At 38.6% G+C, this 25889-nt stretch overlaps 2 non-coding genes across 2 annotated transcripts; one reads left to right on the top strand and one right to left on the bottom strand.

Moving 5' to 3' along the window:
* Window positions 1-11263: 11263 nt before the first annotated feature.
* On the top strand, window positions 11264-11336 carry TRNAR-UCG (transfer RNA arginine (anticodon UCG)). The gene has a single exon. It is a non-coding gene; the product is annotated as a tRNA-Arg (tRNA).
* Window positions 11337-22584: 11248 nt separating this feature from the next.
* TRNAI-UAU (transfer RNA isoleucine (anticodon UAU)) lies at window positions 22585-22678 on the bottom strand. The gene is made up of 2 exons: window positions 22641-22678; window positions 22585-22620 (listed from the first exon to the last, which is right to left on the bottom strand). It is a non-coding gene; the product is annotated as a tRNA-Ile (tRNA).
* Between the last annotated feature and the right edge of the window lie 3211 nt (window positions 22679-25889).

The following is a 25889-nucleotide window of genomic DNA, read 5'->3' as shown; positions in this document are numbered from 1 at the left end:
AGGTCATCTTATTAAACACTAGAAACCTATGGGCTGTATCATCATTACCTGTTCTCATCAATTCAATTCTGACTCTTAGTGATCCTATAGGACAGAGTAGAACTGCCCAATATAATTTCCAAGGCTGTAATCTTTAAAGAAGCCAACTTCCACATCTTTCTCCCATGGAGTGGCTGGTTCAAGCCACCAACTTTTTGGGTGGCAGCCTAGCACTTAACTACTTCACTACCAGGGCTCCCTGTATAATCGTAACCCCCCAAAATCAAACCTGTTGCCTTGGAGTCAGTTCCACTCATAATGGCCCTATAGGACAGAGTAGAACTGCCCCATAGGGTGTCTAAGGAGCTGCTAGTGGATTGGAACTGCTGGTCTTTTGGTTAGCAGTCCAGCTCTTAACCACTGCACCACAAGGGCTCCTATATATATATAATCATAGACATATATAATTTTTTAATGCCTGTAGCTATGCTTTAAACTCTAACCTTTAAAAGTAACTTGTCTTGTTTCATGTCGTTGTATCTAAGTGATCAGGCTCACTGAAACACGAAATTTATTCTTTCAGAAAACAAAGATTAATGAGCGTGTCTTCTTTCCAAGACCCCAGAGGTCTTGCAACCATTGCTCACTGATCTTGTGACTGTCTTAGCAAGGTTTCTGTTTAAACTTTGATAATATTTAAACACATTCTGGAACTCTGGTGGTACAGTGGTTAAGAGCTTGGCTACTAACCAAAAGGTTGGCAGTTTGAATCCACCAGCTGCTATTCTGATGTAATCATCAACCAATCAAAATTTCTTTGTTCAAAGTTCTTGATAAAATTATATACATAGTGCTTTAAATTTTTTAATTAATCAGAGCATTGATTTACTCAGTAAATGATGTGCTGGCCAATTGCAAATTGCCTATTAAACATGCATAGCAAACTGTTAATGGTATTCTGATTGTTTGTTTTTGACAAATGTCTCGATTGATGCTCACCTTGAAGGGGCCAACGTATTACAGACAATATGAATTTCCAGTGTACTGGAGTTCATCCTATAAAATGTTAAGTCACCACTGATGCCAACTGACAGGAGTATTTTTTTCCTACAGTTTAACCTTTTCTTTTTTTTTTTTAATTTCTCATTCAAAAATTTATACACGTATTGTTTCATGACATTGGTTACAATCCCCACAATGTGACAGCACACTCCCCCTTTCCACCCTGAGTTCCCTGTGTCTGTTTGACCAGTTTCTGTCCCTTCTTGCCTTCTCATTCTGCTTTTGGACAGGAGCTGCCCATTTGGCCTGGTATACCTGATTGAAATAATAAGCACATTCCTCATGTGTATTGATTTCGGTTTTATAGTCCCATCTAATCTTTGTCTGAAAAGTGGGCTTCAGGAATGGTTTCAGTTCCAGGTTAACAGAGCGTCTGGGGTCATAGTTTTGGGGGTTCCTCCAGTCTCTGTCACACCATTAAGTCTGATCTTTTTACATGAATTTGAACTCTGTTCTACATTTTTCTCCTGCTCTGAACTGACAGAAGTATTTTAAACCTAAAGATAAAATCTGCTTAGAAATCTATCGTTGGTTATTACGACAACCCATGTGTTTGAATATAAGTATGTTTCTGTTGTTGTTGTTAGGTATGGTGGAGTCAGTGCCAACACAAAGCAAACCCATGTACAACAGAATGAAACGCTGCCCAGTCCTGTGCCATCTTCACAATCACTGCTATGTTTGAGCCCATTGTCGCAGCCACTGTGTCAATCTATCTCACTGAGGGTCTTTCTATTTTTCACAGGCTCTCTACTCTACCAAGCATGATGTCCTTCTCTAGGTACTGGTCCCTCCTGATAACAAGTCCATCCAAAGTCTGTTTCTACTGATCCTGAAGTGGAATGTACATGAGTATAAGCATACTTCTATTGATCATGAAATGGGATATGGTCACCGAGTAATATACATATCAATGAAACTTTTCCTTTTCTTTATGAGTTGATAAAATTCCACCACATTCTGAGCCCAACAAGCAGAGCATCCAGTGCATTACTTTTGAACTAATTAGGAAAATATGGATCATTCCAATCTTCTCTAGATATTTCTAGCACCAGCCCACTGTATCTGAGTGCCATGGTATGGATTAGAAGGTGAGGGAGCAAGACTTTGGTGTTATTAACTGGCTGTCTAGGTAGCACCCAAAAAGGTTTGGGTGTAAAAAACACCTTATTGGTCTTTAGAGACAAATTTAGGAGCTAGGCACTTTTCTTTCCCTACCAGTCCCTGGTGACTCCGTCTGCTGTCTGTACAGCTACCTTTCTTAAGACAGGCACCTTAAGACACTTTTTTGGCCTGATCTTGGATAAAAGCAACCTGAAAAAAAAGATGTCAGATAACAGCACGGATGTCTAAGAATAAACATGACAGTCTTGGCTGAGTTGATAATGAGTTTATCCATACTTTTTATAGTAAAAATATAACATAACAAACCTCAGGATCTTCAGCTTCTCTGAAGATGAGGAATCCCTTACTATCTTAATTGTTTAGCTCTGTGGTTATAAACACAAAGAGAATGCTTCTTTGAAGTGAGAATGGCGAGACTTCAACTTGCTTACTTCAGACACATCATCAGGAAAGATCAACCTCTAGAAAAGGACATTATGTTTGGTAAAGTAGAGGGTCAGCGAAAATGAGAGAAACCCTTGTTGAGACTGCTGACCTTTTGGTTAGCAGTCATAGCTCCTAACCGCCGCGCTACCAGGGTTTCCTGCATGTATAAAAAAAGCATGTATAGAACAGCAGAAAACAATACTCAATGACATCTTTATTTTGGGTCAACAGCTCTCTTCTATCTCTTATCCACAAACTTCTTTTATAAAATATCTTGTAATATACTTGATTTGTATATATTTTAATAATATACACATAAAAAAGAAAATCCATTGTCATGGAGTCAATTCTGTCTCACAGGGACCCTATAGGACAGAGTAGAACTGCACCATAGGGTTTCCAAAGAGCAGCTGGTGAATTTGAGCTGCCAGCCTTTTGGTTAGCCAAACTCTTCACCACTTTGCCAATAAAATAATATTAAATAATAATAGATACTAACATGTAAGCTTTAAAATTTACCTTTTAAAATTTAATTAATCTTACCAAGCATGTTATAAGACTCTGTTTATACTACTTTGATTTTACCCTCAATTTGAATGTTATGAAGAACCAATGATTTACCTATAGACAAGAGTACATAAGAAAAAAATGTGTGGTGGCAAATATTTTTCTATCTTTGCACTATTCGTTTTTAATTTTTTGAAAAATATTTTTGTTCTTAATTGAAGATCACCTATTAAGTATCTCAATTTATTATTAGCCTAATGTGCTAAAATAATATTAAAACATCACAATCCTAAATGGTATTAAAATCCTATAAAAAAGCGATACTCTAAAATCTTATTAATGTATTGTAAATGGATTAATTCTGTGAGTCCACATTATTTGTAACTTGCCTGAAATATAATTTAAGTAAGGGACATTCATCTGATCTGTAAGACAAGTGTAAGAATTGAGGAAGTTCCCACTTAAAACTTGTATGAACCAAAATATTGTTTGCATTGTATCACACATGGTGATAAAATCAGGGGAAGGAAATATAACTGCCCTTTAAACCAAAAAAAGAAAAATATTTAGTCCAAGTATTCACCAAGATAGAAGTAATAAGTGACTTGAAATTTTATAGACTCTCATATGGACCTTATAGAACAGCGTAGAACTGTGCCACAGGGTTTTCAAGGAGCAGCTAGTGAATTCAAACTGCCAACCTTTTGGTTAGCCAGCCGAACTCTTAGCCACTGAGCTATCAAGGCTCTGGTTTTTGTTTTTTTTTTAATTGCTATAATTATTTTAAAAGAACCGTTAAAACTTTTGAAACTTGGTTAAAAGACAAAGCAGAAGTTTCCTAAAGCTTGACAGAAACTGTTTGCATATCTTTTGTTTTTAGTCTTAGTAACCAAGACTCTCCCCACTACCTAAGACTCCATCATATTCTTTTCAACTCCCCCCCGCCCGACCCCGTGAGTGTGTGTGTGTGTGTGCGCGCGCGCGCGCAGGTGGAAGTTAATAATTTTGAGAAATAATTTTCGGTGGGAAAATTTCCCAGAATCCAATTTTGGTTAATATCATGCCACTATTTGAAACCTCTTTTTTCTAATGACAAAATTGTTTGTAATGTTTAGAAGGAAAGTGAAATTCATGGTTTTAAAATTGAATTTAAACTTATTTGAGCATCTCTGAGGGCACTGTGTTTACCCAGTTGTTGCGCTTTTTGGGCCAACAATTGTTTAGTAGTTTTTTAAAAAGTGCCTTTTAATATAGTCCACTGGTAATGTTCAGTCATATCCTGTGCCTCATTTCCAGTCTTCAAGGTGGCTGTTATCCAATGAGATTTTAGCATTTTTTTCTAATCTCCCATGTCATGCTCTAATTTATTAATAAACATAGCAGAACAATGCCTCCACTGTTTGCATCAAGATCTGTGATTTTGGAGTATCACAAAAGACTTGCGTCAAGGGGAGTTTGTCTCAGTCTTTAAGATTTTCTTTAGAAGGTGTTTTGACTTAAGCTACTCTGGCGGTACTCAGGGGGAAGTTATATGAATTTCTTTTACCATGTACATGCAGAGTGATTTAGCATCTGTTAGACCAGTGACTGTTACTGGGGCCTCCTTGGGTCTATTTTGTAAGTACCATCTTCCATTTATACATAATTTAATAAGCTAAGCAGAACTACTATTCATTGTCAGAGTTGCTATACAACTGGTTGGCTGCGATTGTACATTTGACATACTGATGCAACTCTTCCCCTGAATATTTGAGGATCTTGAGACCAGGTAAATGTTCTACGTTATCTTACAATTCACTCTTGGATCAAAGCTTTAAAGTGTGAGTTTTCCTCCCCTCAGGAACTGTTCTGATGAGACATTAAGGGACAGATCCCTGAGAAATGGTACAGTTTGTTAATGTGGAAAAAAAAAATCCCACTGCCTTGTTTGCCACGGCTCAGAAACTGATAGATTTTTTTTTTAATAATTTTTGTTGTGCTTTAAGTGAAAGTTTACAAATTAAGTCAGTCTCTCACACAAAACCATATACACCTTGCTACACACTCCCAGTTACCCTCCCCCTAATGAGACAGCCCACTCTCTCCCTCCACCCTCTCTTTTCCTGTCCTTTTCGCCAGCTTTTTTTTTTTCTAACTTCCTCCACCCTCTCATCTCCCCTCCAGGCAGGAGATGCCAACATAGTTTCAAGTGTCCACCTGATCCAAGAAGCTCACTCCTCACCAGCATCTCTCTCCAACTCATTGTCCAGTCCAATCCACGTCTGAAGAGTTGGCTTCGGGAATGGTTCCTGTCCTGGGGCAACAGAAGGTCTGGGGGCCATGACCACTGGGGTCCTTCCAGTCTCAGACCATTAAGTCTGGTCTTATGAGAACTTGGGGTCTGCATCCCACTGCTTTCCTGTTCCCTCAGGGGTTCTCTGTTGTGTTCCCTGTCAAGGCAGTCAGCGGTTGTGGCCGGGCACAATCTAGTTCTTCTGGTCTCAGGATGACGTAGTCACTGGTTCATGTGGCCCGTTCTGTCTCTTGGGCTCGTAATCACCTTGTGTCCTTGGTGTTCTTCATTCTCCTTTGATCCAGGTGGGTTGAGACCAATTGATGCATCTTAGATGGCTGCTTGCTAGTGTTTAAGACCCCAGACGCCACTCTTCAAAGTGGGATGCAGAATGTTTTCTTAATAGATTTTATTATGCCAGTTGACTTAGATGTCCCCTGAAACCCTGGTCCCCAGACGCCTGCCCCTGCTACGCTGGCCTTCAAAGCATTCAGTTTATTCAGGAAACTTCTTTGCTTTTGGTTTAGTCCAATTGTGCTGACCTCCCCTGTATTGTGTGCTGTCTTTCCCTTCACCTAAAGTAGTTCTTATCTACTAATTAGTGAGTACCCTTCTCCCACCGTCCCCCCGCCCCCCGCCGCCCATAACCACAAAAGAATGTTTTCTTCTCAGTTTAAACTACTTCTCAAGTTCTTGTAATAGTGGTCTTATACAATATTTGTCATTTTGCAACTAATTTCACTCAGCATAATGCCTTCCAGGTTCCTCCATGTTATGAAGTGTTTCACAGATTCCTCACTGTTCTTTCTCAATGCATAGTATTCCATTGTGTGAATGTACCATTATTTCTTTATCCATTCATCCGTTGATGGGCACCTTGGTTACTTCCATGTTTTTGCTATTGTAAACAGTGCTGCAATAAACATGGATGTGCATATATCTGTTCGTGCAAAGGCTCTTATTTCTCTAGGATATATTCCAAGGAGTGGGATTGCTGGATCATATGGTAGTTCTATTCCTAACTTTTTAAGGAAGCGCCAAATTGATTTCCAAAGTGGTTGTACCATTTGACATTCCCACCAGCAGTGTAGAAGTGTTCCAATCTCTCCACAGCCTCTCCAACACTTATTATTTTGTGTTTTTTATAGGTTTTTTAGGATTAATGCCAGGATTGTTGTAGTGAGATGAAATCTCATGGTAGTTTTGATTTGCATTTCTCTAATAGCTAATGATCATGCACATTTCCTCATATATCTGTTAGCTACCTGAATGTCTTCTTTAGTGAAGTGTCTAGTCATATCTTTTGCCCACTTTTTAATAGGGTTATTTGTCTTTTTGCAGTTGAGTTTTTGCAGTATCATGTAGATTTTAGAGATCAGGCGCTGATCAGAAATGTCATAGCTAAAAACTTTTTCCCAGTCTGTAGGTAGTCTTTTTACTCTTTTGTTGAAGTCTTTGGATGAGCATAAGGGTTTGATTTTTAGGAGCTCCCAGTTATCTAGTTTTTCTTCTACATTCTTTATAATGTTTTCTATACTGTTTATGCCATGTATTAGGGCTCCTAACATTGTCCCTATTTTTTCTTCCATGATCTTTATCATTTTAGATTTTATATTTAGGTCTTTGATCCATTTTGAGTTAGTTTTTGTGCATGGAGTGAGGTATGGGTCTTGTTTCATTTTTGTGCAGATGGTTATCCAGTTATGCCAGCACCATTTGTTAAAAAGACTGTCTTTTCCCCATTTAACTGTTTTGGGGCCTTTGTCAAATATCACCTGCTCATATGTGGATGGCTTTATGTCTGGATTCTCAATTCTGTTCCATTGGTCCAAGCTCTTTTGACTACTGCAGTGGTATGATAGGTTCTAAAATCGGGTAAAGTAAGGCCTCCCACTTTGTCTTCTTTTTCAGTAATGCCTTATTTATCGGGGGCCTCTGTCCCTTCTGTATGAAATTGGTGATTTGTTTCTCCATCTCATTAAAGAATGTCCTTGGGATTTGGATTGGAATTGCATTAAATGTATAGATCACTTTTGGTAGAATAGACATTTTTATAATGTTAAGTCTTCCTATCCACGAGCAAGGTATGTTCTTCCACTTATGTAAGTCTCTTTTGGTTTCTTGCAGAAGTGTACTGTAGTTTTCTTTGTATAAGTCTTTTACATCTCCGGTAAGATTTATTCCTAAGTATTTTATCTTCTTGGGGGGCTACTGTAAATGGCATTGATTTGGTGATTTCCTCTTCGATGTTCTTTTTGTTGCTGTAGAGGAATCCAACTGATTTTTTTATGTTTATCTTGTATCCCAATACTCTGCTGAACTCTTCTATTAGTTTCAGTAGTTTTCTGGAGGATTCGTTAGGGTTTTCTGTGTATAAGATCATGTCATCTGCAAACAGAGATACTTCTACTTCTTCCTTGCCAGTCTAAAAAAGAAAATGCCCTTTATTTCTTTATCTAGCCTAATTGCTCTGGCTAAGACTTCTAGCACAATGTTGAATAAGAGTGGTGATAAAGGACACCCTTCTCTCGTTCCCGATCTCAATGGGAATGTTTTCAGGCTCTCTCCATTTAGGGTGATGTTGGCTGTTGGCTTTGTATATATGCCGTTTATTATGTTGAGGAATTTTCCTTCTATTCCTATTTTGCTGAGAGTTTTTATCATGAATGAGTGTTGAACTTTGTCAAATGCCTTTTCTGCAACAATTAATAAAATCATGTGATTCTTGTCTTTTGAGAAACTGATAGATTTTTGAGATTACCTTAAAAGATAGAGATAACTTTAAAAGAAAAACCACAGGAACAGTTACAGTTTTAGAGTTAAAATCAGATTTGAAGTCATTAACAAAAGGTAGTGGCTGTCTTTAGAAAGGCATCCGTAGAAATTAGCAGAAGGAGAGCAAGAAGAGTGTAGTTCCTAATTTTGGATGTTATCTTTAAGGGAATAAACTGAAGAAATATATTGTCTGTTTGAGAATTTATACCAATCAAAAACGACAGCCTACTGATCTGAGGCCATTTTTGGTTCTAGGTCCTGTCTCAAATAGATTATTTGGTCCTATCAAAAAGCCCTGTGGTGGCCACTGTAAGTTCAAATCACCTCCAGTTCATTAGTTCCATTTTTCTAGATAGCTGCATGCTTTGTATGCAAATGCATAAATGTTTAAAATGTTACGACCCTCTTGAGTGAGAGATTTGTTTTGAACTAAATGTTTTCATAGCAAGACAAATGACAAATTGCTTCAACCAGTTAACCTTGATTCTTAGAGGTGCTCTAATAAGCAGTCATGGGCCTTTGAGGGGCCCCAGAAGATCCCACTGGCTCCTCAGGATTACAATAACCCCTTAAAGATACAAGCAACCAATTTTATAATGGTAGCAAAAGCCAAATTTAAATAAAGACTTCATATATGTATGAAAACAATTCCTTGCAGGCAAAGCACAAAATAATTTCCTACAGCCAAAATAATTCTGCGAATGATTAGTAATTCACTCTAGTCTCTCTAGGGGCTTTTGTTATTTCATAGGATTGAGATTTAGACAGCTATTCACGGAATGAATACCTTGAACATTCACAGTATTCCCCAACATAAAACACTGGTCAGAAAACTGTGGAATCATAGTCAACTCCTCTTGCTGGGAGCCCCACGGATGTCAAACTACCTTTCCAGTATCTCTGCCTGGAGGGGGGTTGCTATTTCAACACCAACTGCAAGAATGTTCAGTTCTCCACCCTGAAGGTGTTTCTCCAAACTCTCATCTTTGGTGGCAAGATGTCTTAAAACCAAGCTGGACAAGCACCATTGAAAATGGCCGTTAATCACAGATCAATCTTAGCATCATTAGACATGATATAATTGGATATTATGTTTTTATTGATTCAATGAAATCTGTTCCACGTAATGTTTAACCACTGTGCCAATCTCAAATAGGACACTTGGTGGCCCAGCAGTTAAGAGCTTGCCTGCTAACCAAAAGGTAGGCATTTCAAATTTCCCAACTATTCCTCAGAAACCCTATGGGGCAGTTCTGCCCTGTCTTATAGGGTTGCTATTGATGGCAATGGGTTTGGTGGTTTTTTAATCTTAGACAATATTATTCTTTCTCAATTAAAATTTTTATATGAATTTACCTTATTTCCCAAACTCACCTCTTTGAGAGCTTTTTTTATTTCCCTGTAGCTAACTTCCATCTTACCTGCTCCCTCCCCTCATACACTACCCCACTCACTCCTGGTATTTCCCATAGGGCAGTACTCGGTAACTAAGACAGGAAGGATCTTGGTGAGTGGAAGAAGTTAGGAGGAAAGTGGGGTGTACTCTATAACTAGCCAGACCTTCAGTGGGAATCCTTTAAGGGTTTTCTTCTTCATAGGCTGTTAGAAAGTTTAACACAGTAAAAAGTGGCAGAGCCAGAAAGTGATCTTCCCTCCCATTGATGTTACTAAAATTAGGAGTGACAGAGTATATGTCTATAAATTAATTTTAACCAATCAATTTAGAAAAAACAGTAGCTGGTAATTCATAAATTTCAATTGATTCAACATATGTGATTTATATGTGTAATTGAACATTTTTTAAAAGGAGCAATCTCATTACTTAAAACCAGCTCTTAACAGGGAACAGTCCTGTTGCTCACTTAAGTAGAATTGTAATCTCACAACAAGGTGCATTAGATTCTCTCACTTGACATGAGGAACCAAAGCAAGCTTGAGTAAAACCACACAACCAATAATTGACATACAGTCAGACTAGTGATTGTGAAGCACTCCAAACACTCCTTACTGGGCAACTGAAGACACATATTAATGCACAATAACAATGTACCAGAATATATTATCCAAACATTAAAGAAAATCAGTGTAATGTAATAGAAAATCCAGATATTAAACACAGTATTTGCAGGAATTTAGTACATGATATATCTGGCATCTCAAATCAGTGGAGAATGATGAATTATTCCATAAATGTCGCTTCCATCGTGTCTACCACACCCAGGGGGAGGGTGGACAACAGGTGGTGTTCACAGGGACCAGGCCTCAGCGCTCCTTCCTATCCAGTTGCTTCCTCTGCGGACACCGCTATTAGCAAGAGGTTAGCATCCGGTGAGATGGGGTGGTTTTGTCTAGGCAAACAGATTAGCTGGAAAGAAAACAACCACCACAAAGTGAATTAAACCCCCAAATGTCTAGCCTGAAGTCAGAAGCCTTCCATTTGAGCCACACATCATCACAACTTGCGGCTGCACTAGAGGAGAGACATTTTCTAATTGCTCACTAAGTGGCTGGTACATTCTTGGGCTTGTTACAAACGTCTCTCCGGAGAGTAGTCCTAGTGGTCTATTCTTCGTTGTTTCCAGGAGGTGGCAGGCTTAGGAAGACGCCCTCGATTGAATCCTCGTTGAAGCCATCGAGGCAGGAAGTGGACGCCGCGCTGAGAGGGTCTCAGGAGGAAGTCCCTTCTCGTCCATCTCACGATGATATTCATTTACTCCCAGGTGGTCTCCGTTCTGACTTTGTCTTCATTCTGAAGGCAAACTGAGCGTTTGTAGTCCTGAGTACAGACGAACGTTGAATCCTTTTCTTTTTCTCTTTACGGCCTAATGCTACCCGCTGAGAGAGGTGCCGCAGCACACGTGTAAAGTTTGTTCAGAAAGGAAATCTGGTGTCAAGGGCAGGAGTTTGGAGAAAATCGGAATTCTTATTTGTCGTCAGCCTGTCACTCTGTGACATTGGAGGAGTTACTTAGCTTTTGTGAGTATTAACGGCACCATCTCTGAAGTGAAGTTAATAGTGACTAGCATATAATTTTATTCAGATTGCACCGAATAATACAGTCGAATAGCTCAGACTCTCAACAATTGTCTACAGTTTTTCCCACCTTACTATTCGTAAGACCACGTGGCCTAATGGATAAGGCGTCTGACTTCGGATCAGAAGATTGAGGGTTCGAATCCCTTCGTGGTTGTACTTCTGTTTTTTTCACTGCCTCGCTCTGCCCCAAATCAGTATCCCCGAGTTATAACCTCCGAGCGCTTTCTGAAAGGGAACCTGAAGTCTCTGCAGCCGTCCCAGTGGGAAACAGGATGATGCGTCAAAGGGATCCCCTCCCCCCCCCCCCGGGATCTGACTGACCCAAAAGAGGAGCAGTCGGCGCTTGCACCAACCACCGGCTTGTACTTAAGGACGAAGCTCACGCCAGGTAAGCCCACAGGTGTGCACGGTTTCTTGGACTTTGCCGACTCTCAGAGGGCTGAGTGCCTGGGAGACGCAGGGCACAAAAGTTCAGAAGTTCTATTCTGGTCTGGGAGCGCAAGAACATTTTGTTGATTTTAGCCTGTGACGACCCTCACTTTTCCTTTTGTCCACAGTAGACGCTGGGAGAAATTAAACATTTGTCCCGCTGACACACACACAAAATGTCTGCATCGGGAGTTTTTTTTTTTTTTAAGTCAATTTAAACGTCGCCCCCTTTCGAAAGGAAAACTTCCCACACTTTAGAGGAGCTAGAGAATCGACTCGACGGCAACGAGTTTGGTTTGGTTTTTTTTTTTTTTTTCCAGAGAAACACAATGTTATAAAATCTGATCCTGAGTCAGGTGGTTGCAGACAGGGACACTGTGCGGCCTTTCTCGTAGCCTCTGCAACAAGCACTGCCCGGGTTCTCCTGCTCGTTGCGCGGTGAATTAATTGCAGTATTAGCTATATCTGAGGAACCAAGGTTTAAACTGAGACCTGAACCCATGTGAAAGAACGAGCAAGATCAGGAACAAAAGACGACAGAGCCTGGTTAAATACATTTGAATATTTAGATGATATGAAAAAATTACTAGAACAATGTAATTTATTAGACTCATGAAAGAACAGCAAGTATGAATAGACTCAAACTATTAGACAAATTGAATTAGTTGTCAAAAATGTTCCTACTGAGAAAATTCCGTGCCCTGTCATTTTTTTTGTCATTTAGTCACTTATCGGCAATTTCTTCAAAACATTCAAAGAAGAAATAAATCTAATCAGTCACAAACTCTTACACAGTATAGAAAAAGGGAAATACCCGCAATTACTCTTGCAGAACGGCTTAAGAAGATTTTTTTTTTCCCGCATAATATACCTTTCAAACAGCTTTGTTGTTGTTAGGTGCTGTTGAGTGAAATATTGAAAACATTGTTTTTGAGACTGGTAACAAGTCAGGGGAATCATCTTTCACCATTTCTATTCAATACTACAAACCCCTGTGTGCCTCATTCATTGCCTTTTCAGTCATAAGAAGAAAAGAAATAAAAGGTATAATGGTTGGAAAGGAAGAAGCAAAAGTACCATTATCCTCAGATAATATAATTGTGTGCAAAAATAAACTATTGGATTATGATAGACCTATTATCTAACAGATTTGCAATCAACTAGATTGCAATATATTGGACCTAAATGAATGAAGATAAACCAATATCGGATAAGTTACATACAATAAGAAAAGAAGGGAATTGGAGAATAAGTTCTTCATTATTTTTCCACATGAATGGACCCTTTTTTATTTTGTTTTACTCTGCATAAGGCCTAGAATTTGATAGGAAAATAAACTTCATATATTAAACAATTTTCTTTTTTTAATTTTTATTAATCACTGAGAAGCTTCAGTCAGAGGTTCTGACAAACGTGATACAATCCAAAACCAAAGTAGAGAAAATGGTTTTTTTCAAACGTTTTTTGGCAGCCGTGTAAATGGAAAATGATTTACTTTTAGGCTTATGCATATATTTAAGATAGCTCATGGAAATCAAGGGACCACAAAACCAGGAAAAATCCTTGGGGTTGAAGGATAGACCTCAATATGGCAGATGAATTTATAATATTCATGCACTTAAAAGAAACTTTGGAAATGATTGAGTCCAAACTTCCACCAAGGTCAGGATACTCTTTTACAAATTATAGAAGTTGTTGTGCAGTCTCTACCTATATACTCCTACTAACCTATTATCTCAGAACTAGCCCAATATCTTTTTAAATGGAAGAAAAAGAAAGAAAAGTGCAAAAAGAAGAAAATTGTTTGGGGAGTCTTTAGGGCACTGAGAAGAGAAGCTGGTAGGAATAGGAAAGGTTTTGAACAGGAACAGACACAAACAAGCACACACAGACCACATTCCAGAATGTCAAATAACTATAAGGTCAGTTTTTAAAGAGAAAGCTTTAGAGCTGAGGGTAGGTCAGAATATCACAGAATCCAATGGCTCTCAGATTGAAATTTCAGTGTAAATCACGTTTATCACACAGTAAACACTAGACTCTAGACTGTGGGTCAGAATCAACTTGATGGCAGTGTGTCTAGGTTTGGTTAAACACTAGACTGAGGTGACGATTTAGTAAGAAATCCTCTTAACCCCTAGGAAGCTCCAGGGCTCAATAGAGGTTGTAGAGAAGGCCGGCCATAAAGTACTCTGGAAGAGGAAAGGCAAAACTTTATTCATTCAGGCCCATCCTGGATTAAATTGGAGCCTCTATTAGCTAATCGGAAATCTCCAGCGTTAGTTATAAAGAAAAATATATTCATAACCTTGAGGCAGGGAAGAACTTTTAAACAAGCACAACATGGCAACAATAAAGATTGATATATTTGGCAGCATGAGTATATATATATATATATATATATATACAAAGAACTCCTACAATTCGATGATAAAAAGACAATTCTATACAAGTGGGTAGAACAGTTGAACAGGTATTCACAAAAAAGGAAATCCAGTTGGCAAATGATATTACTTTATTAGTAATCAGAGAAATACAAAAAATTACAGTGAAGTACTGTTATATACCAACCAGAAAGGCACAAATTAAAATTTTTGACAGTACCAATAGCTTATTAGAATACAAACCAACAAGAAGTCTCATACACAACTGAGGAGAATGTTAGTCAATACAACTTTTTAAAATAGTTTAGAATTATCTATTAAAATTGAACATATGCATATGCTATGATCCAGCAATTAGTTCCTAGATTTACTCCCCACAGAAGGCCATTAACAAGAATATGCATAGTGTTATCGTTTATAATTTTTTAAGCAGAAAAGATATCCAGCAATAAATGAGGGTCAATAATTAGATGGATAAATATAATGAGGCATATTTTACAATGGGATGTTACGTAGCAGTTCAAATGGATGAATTATGTCTGCTCACAACATGAATGAATTGTTCAAAGGTAATGAGTGAAAGAAGCTATAACACCTACTGTATGATTCTATTTACATAAAGTTAAAAACAGGCAAATTTATTTTTATTCTGTAGAGATACATGTATGGATAATAAAACTAAGCAAAAAATAAAGCAGCCCTTTTTTTAAAAAATAACTTTGATGTTTTTCTTTTTATAAAATTTTATTTTGTTGTTGTTATTGTTGAGAATATACACAGCAAAACATGGACCAATTCAACAGTTTATGATTCAGTGACATTGATTACGTTCTTTGGGTTATACAACCATTCACACCTTCCTTTTCTGAGTTGTTCCTCTCTTATTAACGTAAACTCACTGCCCTCTAAGGTTCCTATCTAATCTTTCAATTTCCTATTGTCTATTGGTCCCATACAGACAGTTCTTAAAAGAGCACAAGCTCAAGGCAGACATTTTTTACTAGTTAAGCTAAACTATTGTTTGGTTTAAAGAAGACTTCAGGGGATATTTTTGTTTTAAGGTTTAAAGATTATCTCAGGGCAATAGCTTCAGGGATTCATCCACCCTCTATGGCTCCTGAAAAGCTGGAGCCTATGAGAATTTTAAATTCTGTTCCCCATTTCCCCCCTTTTGATCAGGATTCTTCTATAGAATCTTTGATCAAAATGTTCTGTAATGGTAGCTGGACACCATCCACTTCTGGCCTCGTGGCAAAGGAGGCAGTTATTTGAGGAGGCAATTAGTCACACATTCCATTTCCTTCTTCTGTACCTGACTGCCCTTCTCCCTCTCATGCTCTAGGTGAATAGAGACCAATTGTTGTGCCTTGGATGGCTGCTCGCAAGCCTTTAAGGTCCCAGGAACTAGGCAATGAACTAGGAGGTAGAACAGAAGCACTAAACACGTTATTAGGTGAATTAACTGGGCTAGCCCATGAAACCATGACCCTAAGCCTCCAAACCAAGGAACCAAATCCCATGAGGTGTTTGTACATAAGCAGCCTCAGCATTTTTTGGGGGGGGGGTCATTGTTATAAATACATCTATCACACAATTTTTGCCAGCACAGCTTTCTACAGGTGTACAACTTATTGATAGCACTTAAAATAATTGGCTGTGCAACCCTACCCTTAATGCCATTTTTCCATCACTGTAAACTAAAACTCAGTACTCTATAAGCAATAATCCCTCCCCCAAGTCCCACACCTTGTAACCACTAATAAACTTTGGTCTTTATACAGATTTAACTTGTCTTGTCTTTTTATACAGGAAGAGGTCATGCAATATTTTTCCTTTTGTGATTGGCTTATTTCACTCAGCATAATGTCTTCAAGCTCCATCCATATTGTAGCATGTATCAAGACTTCCTTTCTCCTACTGGCTGAACAGTAATGCATTGTATGTATGTACCACATTTTGTTTATCCATTCATCTTTTAATGGGAATTTGGGTTATTTCCACCTTTTGTCTATTGTGTACAGTGCTGCAATGAACGTTGGTGTACAAGTCTCTGTTACTTTCAAGTCTTTTGGGTTTATACCAAATATCTGCCTCAAGATAAACCATTTTTACTAGTTAAGCTAAACTATTGTTTGGTTTAAAGAAGACTTCAGGGGATATTTTTGGTTTAAGGTTTAAAGATGATCTCAGAGCAATAGTTTTAGGGGTTCATTCACACTCCGTGGTTCCAGAAAGCCTAGAGTCCGTGAGAATTTGAAATTCTGTTCTGGATTTTCCCTTTTTGATCAGGATTCTTCTATAGAATCTTTGATCAAAATGTTCAGTAATGGTAACTGGGTGCGATCCACTTCTGGTCTCATGGTAAAGGGGGATGGCAAAGTCTTTTGACGAACTAATGTTTTTCATTTTTTGAGGTCCCATTTATTTATTTTGTCTTTTGATGCCTGTTTACATCTTGATTTTAGCTCAGTGATATGCATTTTGGACTCTGATCTCCACAACAGTAAAATAACAAATTTGTGATGCTTTATGTCACTAAGATTGTGGTAAGTTGTTACAGCAGCAAGGAAAATAATGCAAGGACATTCCTGAAAATCTAATACCCAACTTAAAAGAACCCCACTGCTAAGAATAGATAAAATCCAGGAAAAATACCAAAAAGGTCACTAATTTTTAAAATACTTATAATTGAAGAATTTGAATTTCCAATTTGCACTGAGGAAACACTATGTGACCAGCATGGAGAATGAAAATTAAAATGCACTCCTAGGCATATGATCCCAATTTTCTGACCCTATAGGATTCTGACTCATAGTGACCCTATAATAAATACTGAAAATTTTGAAACACCAGGGGTGAAGTGAAGATTTTAAAAGCTTCTAGGTTTAGGGGTGGGGAGAGAGGAAACACATCATATGGAAAGTATTGGAAAATAGAGTAGCATTAGACTTTGTAATAGAAATATGATGAGCTAGAGGATAATAGGATGATTCCTTCATTATAGACCATATCTATTTTTTTTTTTTTTTTACTATGGGAGATGAAGAGGCACTCCTTCCTCTCTTTTTTTAAACAGCATTATTGAGGTAAAATTTGCATACCGTGCAATTCAGCTATTTTAATTTTACAAATCAATGGTTTTTAATATACTCACAGGTATGTGCAACCATCACCACAGTCAATTTTAGAACATTTTCATCACCTCAAAAAGAAACCCCGTACCCTTCTATCCCCCCATCTGCTCCAACCCTAAGCAACTACTAATCAACTTTCTGTCTCTATAGATTTGCCTACTCCATAGATTTGACATAAGTGGAATCATACAATATTTATTCTTTTGTGTCTGGCTTATTTCACTCAGCATAATGTTTTCAAGGTTCATTCATGATGTAGCATATATCAGTACTTCATTTCTTGTTATGGCCAAATAATATTCCATCATATAAATGTACCATATTTTGTTTATCCATTCACCTGTTGATGGACTTTTGCTTTGTTTCCACCTTTTGGCAATTTATGAATAACGTTGTAAACATTTGTGTACAAATTTTTGAGTGGACATATGTTTTTATTTCTCTTGGGTAAATACCTATGAGTGGAATTGCTGGGCCAATGGTAACTATATGCTTAATCATTTGAACAACGGCCAGACAATTTTCCAAAATATCTGTACCATTTTACATCCCCACCAAAAGTGTGTCATGCTTCAGATTTCTCCATATTCTCATCAACACTTGTTATTATCTGAATTTTTTATTCTAGCTGTCCTAGTAGGTGTGGAGTGGATTTCCTTGTGGTCTTGATTTGCATTTCCCTTACGACATATGCATATTGGCCATTTGTATATCTTCTCTGGAGAAACATCTATTCAAATCCTTTGCCAATTTTTTAATTGGGTTGTTTGTCTTTTTGTTATTGAGTTTAGGAATTATTTATATGTTCTGGATACATATCCCTTATCAAATATATGATGCTACAGTCTTCAGGCTGGAGTCTTCAGGTCACGGCAGGAGCAGAGGAGCCCAATGCTGTGACAACAGGAAGCTCCCCCCAAATAATAAACTGCTAACTAATTTCAAATTCTTACTATGCTAAAAGCTTATATTAGTCATCTACAGCTGTTGTAAAAAACCTCACCCAAATTTACTGGCTTAAAACAGCAACTGTTTTTCTTGTTTGCAATTCTTCAGTTCAACAATTTGGGCTGCACTAAGCTGCACAATTCTTGTGTCCAAGGTTACTCATGTAATTGCAGTCTTGGAGATTGGAGCTTGACTGGGACTGGATGCTCCAAGATGATCCCACTTACATATCTGGGTGTCAGCTGGAATGGCTGGGATGACTGCGATGGCTGGCATAGCAGTGACTACTTTCTCTCCATGCATTTTCCATCCATAGCGACAGGGCCGCTATGCAGTGGAATTGACTTGCTGGCAATGAGTTTAGGTTTGGGTTTAGGACATATAAAGGGTTTCTATACATAGTTGTCTCAGGGGTCCAAGATGGCAAAGGGGGGAAAGTCACAAGGCTTCTAGAAGCCTTAACCGAGAACTCTCACGACATCACTTCCACAGTACTATTTCCACGGCATTCTATTGATCAAAGCAATTCACACTTTCAACTCACATTCAAGGGGGAGGGAAATAGGCTCCATCTCTTGATGGGAGAAGCTGCTAGATTACATTGCAACTGACACATACCTGAATGGGAAGAATTTATGGCCATTAATCAAACTATCACTTATTGTCTCATTTAACACTAAAAACAATACTATGGCTAGCCCCTACTGGTATGCCTATTGTGTGTCTTGGTAAGTAAATTATCCACTCTCAATTCTTTTACAAATAGATTGAATAAGTATGGTGAAAGGATAAAACGCTGACACACACCTTTCCTGATTTTAAACCATGCAGGATCCCCTTGTTCTGTTTGAAGACAACTGCCTCTTGATCTATGTACAGGTTCCTCATGAGCACAATTAAGTGTTCTGGAATTTCCATTCTTCACAATGTTACCCATCATTTGTTAGGACCCACCCAGTCAAATGCCTTTGCATAGTCAATAAAATATAGTAAACATCTTTTTGGTATTCTCTGCATTCAGCCAAGGTCCATCTGACATGAGCAATAATATCCCTCATTTCACATTCTCTTCTGAATCTGGCTTGACTGTCTGGCAGTTCCCTGTCAAGGTACTGCTGCAATTGTTTTTTAGTTACTTTCAGCATAATTTTACTTGCATGCGATACTAATGATATTGTTCAATAATTTCCACACTCCATAAGATCACCTTTCTTTGGAATAGGCACGTATATGGATCTCTTCTAGTCGGTTGGCCAAGTAGCTGTCTTCCAAATTTCTTGGCATAGACTAGTGAGCACTTCCAGCGTTGTCTCGTTTGCTGAAGTATCTCAGTTGGTACTCCGTCAATTCCTGGAGCTTTGTTTTTCACCTTCAGTGCAGCTTGGACCTCTTCCTTCAGTACCATCAGTTCTTGGTCTGATCGTATGCTGCCTCCTGCTATGAACATCAACCTGTTTTTTTCTTGTTGTACAGTGACTCTGTGTATTCCTTCCATCTTCTTTTGATGCTTCCTGCGTCATTCAATTCTTTTTTTTTTTTTTTTTTTCCCCTAGAATCCTTCAATATTGCAACTTGAGGCTTAAATTTTTTCTTCAGTTCTTTCAGCTTGAGAAATGCCGAGTATGGCCTTCCCTTTTGTTTTTCTAATGGTAGGTCTTTGGACATTTCATAATAATCCTTTACTTTTTGAGCTGCCCTTTGAAATCTTCTATTCAGCTCTCTTATTTCCTCATTTCTTCTGTTTAGCTATTCTACATTTCAGAGTCTCTTCTGACATTCATTTTGGTCTTTTCTGTCTTTTTAAAGGCCTTTTGCTTTCTTCATGTGTGACGTCCTTATTGTCATCCCATAACTCATCTGCCCTTTGGTCATTAGTGTTCAATGCATCAAATCTGTTCTTTAGATGATCTTTAAATTCAAGTGGGGTATACTCAAGGTCATACTTTGGCTCTCACGGACATGTTCTAATATTCTTCTGCTTCAATTTGAACTTGCATATGAGCAATTAAAGGTCTGTTCCCCAGTTGGCCCTTGGCCTTGTTCAGACTGATGGTATTGAGCTTCTCAATTATCTCTTACACAGATGTGGTCAGTTTGATTCCTGTGTATTCCATCTGGGGAGATCCATGAGTATAGTCGCTGTTTATGTTGTTGAAAAAAGGTATTTGCAATGAAGAAGTCGTTGGTCTTGCAAAATTCTATCATGCAATCTCCAGAGTCATTTCTATCACCAAGGCCATATTTTCCAACTGCTGATCCTTCCTCTTTGTTTTCAACTTTCTTATTCCAATCACCAGTAATTATTGATGCACCTTGATCGCATGTTTGATCAATTTCAGACTGCAGAAGTTGGTAAAAATCTTCTATCTCTGCGTCGTTGGAATTAGTGGTTGGTTCATAAATTTTAATAATAGTCATATTAACTGGTCTTCCTTGTAGGTGTATGGATATTATCCTATCACTGACAGTGTTGTATTTAAGGATAGACCTTGAAATGTTCTTTTGACTTACTCAATCTGTATGCTGAGCAAGTAATCCGAGAAGCTGGACTATATGAAGAACTCAGCTTCAGAACTAGAGGAAGACTGATTAACAACCTGCAATACGGAGATGACACAACCTTGCTCAATGCTGAAAGTGAAGAGGACTCTAAGCACTTGCTGATGAAAATCAAAGACTACAGCCTTCAGTTTGGATTACACCTCAACATAAAGAAAACGAAAATCCTCACAACTGGACCAATAAGCAACATCATGATAAACAGAGAGGATATCAAAGTTGCCAAGAAATTCTTTTTACTTGGATCCACGATCAATGCCCATACTTGGATCCACAATCAATGTCCATGGAAGCAGCAGTCAAGAAATCAAACGACTGCTTTGGGCAAATTAGATGCGAAAGATTTCTTTAAAAGCCTTAAAAGGCAAAGATGTCACCTTTATGACTAAAGTGCGCGAGACCCCCCCCCCAAAAAAAAAGTGTGCGAGACCCAAGCCATGGTATTTTCAATCGCCTCATACACATGCGAAAGGTAGACAATGAATAAAGAAGATGGAAGAAGTATTGATGCATTTTATTTATGGTCTTGGTGAAGATTACTGAATATACCATGCACTGCCAGAAGAATAAACAAACCTATCCTGGAAGAAGCACAACTAGAATGCTCCTTAGAAGTGAGGATGGCAAGCCTTAGTCTCACGTACTTTGGTCATGTTATCAGGAGGGATCAGTCCCTGGAGAAGGACATCATGCTTGATAGAGTAGAGTGTCAGTGAAAAAGAGGAAGACCCTCAATGAGATGGACTGACAAAGTGGCTGCAACAACGGGCTCACATATAGCAAGGATTTTGAGGATGTTGCAGGACTGGCAATGTTTCATTCTGTTGTACATACGGTTGCTATGAATCAGAACTGTCTCAAAGCACCTAACAACAACATCACTTCTTTACCAAATGTTAATCAGTCCTGGTTAATCCAAGTGAGCATTGCTCAGAGTTGCTCCAGGGAGAATGTAAACACTCCAAATTGTACTATTAGTAGTGGTAGTTGTTGTTAGTTACTGTGGGGTTGATTCCAACTCATGGAGACCCCATGTGTGCAGAGGAGAACTGAGCTCCATAGAGTTTTCAAGGCCGTGACCTTTTGGAAGCAGATGCCAAGCCTATCTTCCCAGGCTCCTCTGGGTGGGCTCCAACCACCAAACTTTTGGCTAGTAGCCGAGCTATTGCTGAGCCTTATAAATCTGTAAAGCCAAAGATCTCTATGTCTCCAGGATGTCTCAGATTAATTTTAAGATCCAGGAAGCGAGATTATGTGGCCAGGGAGCCCTATGTCTCCAGGATATCTCAGATAAAGCTTAAAACCCAGAAGGTGAGATTATGTGGCCGAAGAGCTCTGTCTCCAGTGTGTCTCTGATAACGCTTAAGATCCAGAGGGTGAAATTACAACGGCCCACGCACAATGCTTGTCTCTCAACTCAGAGCCTGTAATGTGTTAGTTGATTTTCTGAGACTGAATACTTTTGTCTCTGTCATTATCCCAGGCATCATAAACTTATTAAGAATGGTAAGAATGAGTCCCAGTGGAAGCCCAAATGAAAACCAAAAACCATAACTGTTGCTGTCAAGTCGATTCGGACCCATAGTGACCCTATAGAACAGAGTAGGGCTTCCATGGCCAGCAGCCGAGCTTTTAACCCCTGCTCCACCAGGGCTCCAGAGGAAGCCCAGAGGAGAGAAAAAACTGAGGGAAGGGAAGCGGGTTTCAAAGAACAGCAGGAGGACAATGTGAGTATTACGTCTCCTGTGGCGAAAGGATTGGAAGAAGGCAATCTTCAAAACGTTTGTTATGCATAACTTCGAGCAGGAAATTTTAAGACAAATCCTAAGCAGAGTCTGGACTCTGATTTTTAACCACGATGTAAATCACAACAGTTCCTCATTTATAAAGAGACCTAAACCTCTAACCCTACCCCTTTGAGTTTGCACGAGTCAGGGAGCAGAAAAACTGCTCCAGGTGAGGCTCGAACTCACAACCTCGGCATCGCTCACAGATGTACTGCCTTATAAGTACCGCGCGCTAACCGATTGCGCCACTGGAGCTACTCTTGAGGTGTCTTTAGGAGGCATTAATATAGACGCTTTTATAAAAAAAAAATTGCAGATTAAATGTTTTTAAAAATCTATGTTACAGGTATTAAATGATGTGAACGAGAGAGCAGCTTCTGATCTGCCACTTTCACGAACGGAATTAAAAGCGGCCATCAAGGGATCCCCGGTACTAGCTGATCGGTAGTCGTTTCCCCCACAATACAGTGATGTCCGGAGCTGATACCTTGATTTTTCGCTCTGGTTCCCACGGCTTCTCTAAATCCACACTGTCATTTGAAAGTATTTGCGAATGAAAGTCACATTGGTTCCACAAAAGCCGCAAGCTAAAATGACTGCGCGTAAAGCAGACGTGTCTATCACAACACTCCGGACAAAGTTTCACCAAGAAGTATGCATTTCCCCTGCTTGGAACCTGTGCGTTTTTAGGTGCTTCCGGTTTCCAGCGATCTCCTTCGCGGTCAGTCTACTTTCTTACACCTCCACTAGCCTTTCCTCTGCTTTAAATGCCACACGTACCCCCTTCCCCTCTTACTCGCTGGTTTTTAACCTAAGAATGTGAAAATAATTTGCTATCTTGAGACATTCGGAATGCTGGTATCTCCTTAGGAAAATTCCTGTTTAAATGTACTGATGCCGAACAGACTGAGGAAACGAAGAAAACCAGAAAACAGTAAGATGATTATTTGTAAATTTTCTATACTCTTATAAAGAAAAATCCATTGTTTACATTTGTTGTATTCATTTCAGACTTTTTCCTATAAAACCTTTACAGAGGATTTTTGTGGAGAGGGGCATGGCTGTAAAACACACACACGCACATACGCGCGCGCACACACACACACACACTCTCACACACCCCAAAACCAAATCCTTTGCCACGGAGTCAATTCCGACTCATACCGACCCTATAGGACGGAATAGAATTGCCCCATAGGGTTTCAAGGCTGTGACTGCCACATCTTTCGCCTGCAAAACGGGTGGTGGGTTCGAGCCGCCAATTAGCAGCTGAGTTCTTAACCACTGCGTCACCAGAGCTCTTTCACATGCATACACACGTATATAATATACATGCACAGTTTTGTATCCTGTTTTATTTTTTATTTAATACTATAACGGAAATTATTTTTCATAATGATGATTGTCCTAAAGGAAACAGCACTTGCTATAGGGCTGGGGTTGTTCTAAGAACTTTGGGTATAATGACTCGTTATCCCATATTATTGCATATTTTTAAAAGACAACAATTACTCTATCCCCTAATGCACCAAAATTTAATTAATGCTGCTGGACCTCTTTGACCTGTCTTTTGATCCAGAGGACATTTTGGCACTGCGGTGCATCCTAGAGCTTAAGGGCCAATGCACCAGGACAAATGCTGTCTTTCTGATTCAGTGTTTTCTCTTCCTAGGAATATCCCAGCCTGAGCTAAAGAGCTATCCCAGGAAGGGCCTTGAGGAAGGGCCAAAGTCTGACAAACCCATTTGGACCTTCTCTCTGATTCCATAACCATAAACATTGCCCCTTAGGGGAGGACTGTGGCCTACCTAGCTAAGAAGACTGTCTCTGACAGAAAAAAGTTCCCCGGATTTTGGTATTTTTAACACAACTATTTCAGAACAAAGGTAGATGTAGGGGACTCCTGTGGAAAATATAATGAGCCAAGGATAAGACTTTATTATGGTGTTCAGATAATTTTTAAAAACTAATGATTATTCCCCATTCATTTGTTTAAAGATTCAAAGACTGTAAATAACAGAAAGTGGAGTTCTAAAGAGAGAGAAAACCAATGATTGGAGGGCAAATAAAATTTTTCAGTTAGGTGGTAAGTTTTTCCTCTAAAGATGTCATTAAAAAAAAAAAATTGAAACCCATTACTGTCCAGTGGATTCTGACTCATAGTGACCCAATAGCAGAGTAGAACTGCCCAGTAGGGTTTAACGAAGGAGTACCTAGTGGATTTGAACTACTGAGCTTTTGGTTAGCAGCCAAACACCTAAACCACTATGCCGCCAAAGTTTCCTAGCTATCATTACATATATATGATGCATAAAATTTAAAAAAGCCCTTGTCACAAGCTCTATAGAGTGCCATTACTTGTTTGAGGGCAATGTAATCTACACTACAGCAGGAGTCTAGAATATTGAATGTTACTTCTCATCATTGTATCTCTCAAGGAATTAAGATAGGATGGACTGTGTGGTTTTGTAAGGAAATTATTTTGGGAGAAGCATCATAATGGCAGATTTATTTTGCTTATATTTGGTTGAGAATATTTATATCTATGCTCAAAAGAGATTAGTCTGTAATTTTCTTTTTTCTACCTATCTTTGTCAGACTTTTCTATCAAGGTTATGCTAGCCTCAAGTTAGATGGAAAGTATATGCTCTTTTCTGAAAGAATTGGAAATATATGATTCTTAAATGACCACTAAAAAAAAAAAACCCAAAAACCATCAACTCCTAGCTACCTTATAGGGCAGGGTAGAACTGCCCCCTAGGGCTTCCAAGGAGTAGCTGGTGGATTCAAACTCCTACCTTCTTGTTGGTAGCTAAGCTCTTTATCCACTATGCTACCACGGACCAGTAAGACTCACTTCCTCAGTACTACTCAAAGGGTGTATTCCACAGACTGCAGCATCAGCATTACCAGGAATTTGTTTGAAATGAAAATTTTGGGCCCTAACCCAGACTACTAAATCTCTGGAGGTGTAGGCCAAAAATCGGTTTTACCAAGCTCCATTGCTAATTCTTAGGTATGCTAAAGTTTGAGAAGCACTGAGTTAGACGACTGGCCCATAGATGCTTTTTCTTAGTTAGCTTGTATTTCTTTTTGTTCTTTAGATGGAAAGGTAGTTAGAGGGCACCTTTGAGAATATGATGAAATGTTTTAGCCTTTCATCAGAAAATGTGCATATACACATATGCAAAATAGTTCTTTCCATTACCAACCTGGATCTCATAATTTTTGCCCAACTGTGCCTAAGTTATTCTTCTATTTGTAATATCACCTAAATAACATACATGTTAGATGTTTCTGCAACAAGTTTTAGTTTTTCTAATTCATAACATAAATGAAGTTTTTCACCTAAAAATCATAATTTTAGTCAAAGTTAAATAGTTATTTATAATAAAAAATCATAATTTTAATCAAATCCATTGCCATCGAGTTGATTCTGACTCACAGGGTTTTCAAGGAGCAGCTG

This window comes from Elephas maximus, chromosome 1, assembly GCF_024166365.1.
Source record: "Elephas maximus indicus isolate mEleMax1 chromosome 1, mEleMax1 primary haplotype, whole genome shotgun sequence".
In the NCBI taxonomy this organism is placed as follows: Eukaryota; Metazoa; Chordata; class Mammalia; order Proboscidea; family Elephantidae; genus Elephas; species Elephas maximus.
Note: the sequence above shows the minus strand (reverse complement) of the source record. Positions and strands in the feature narration are given on the sequence as shown.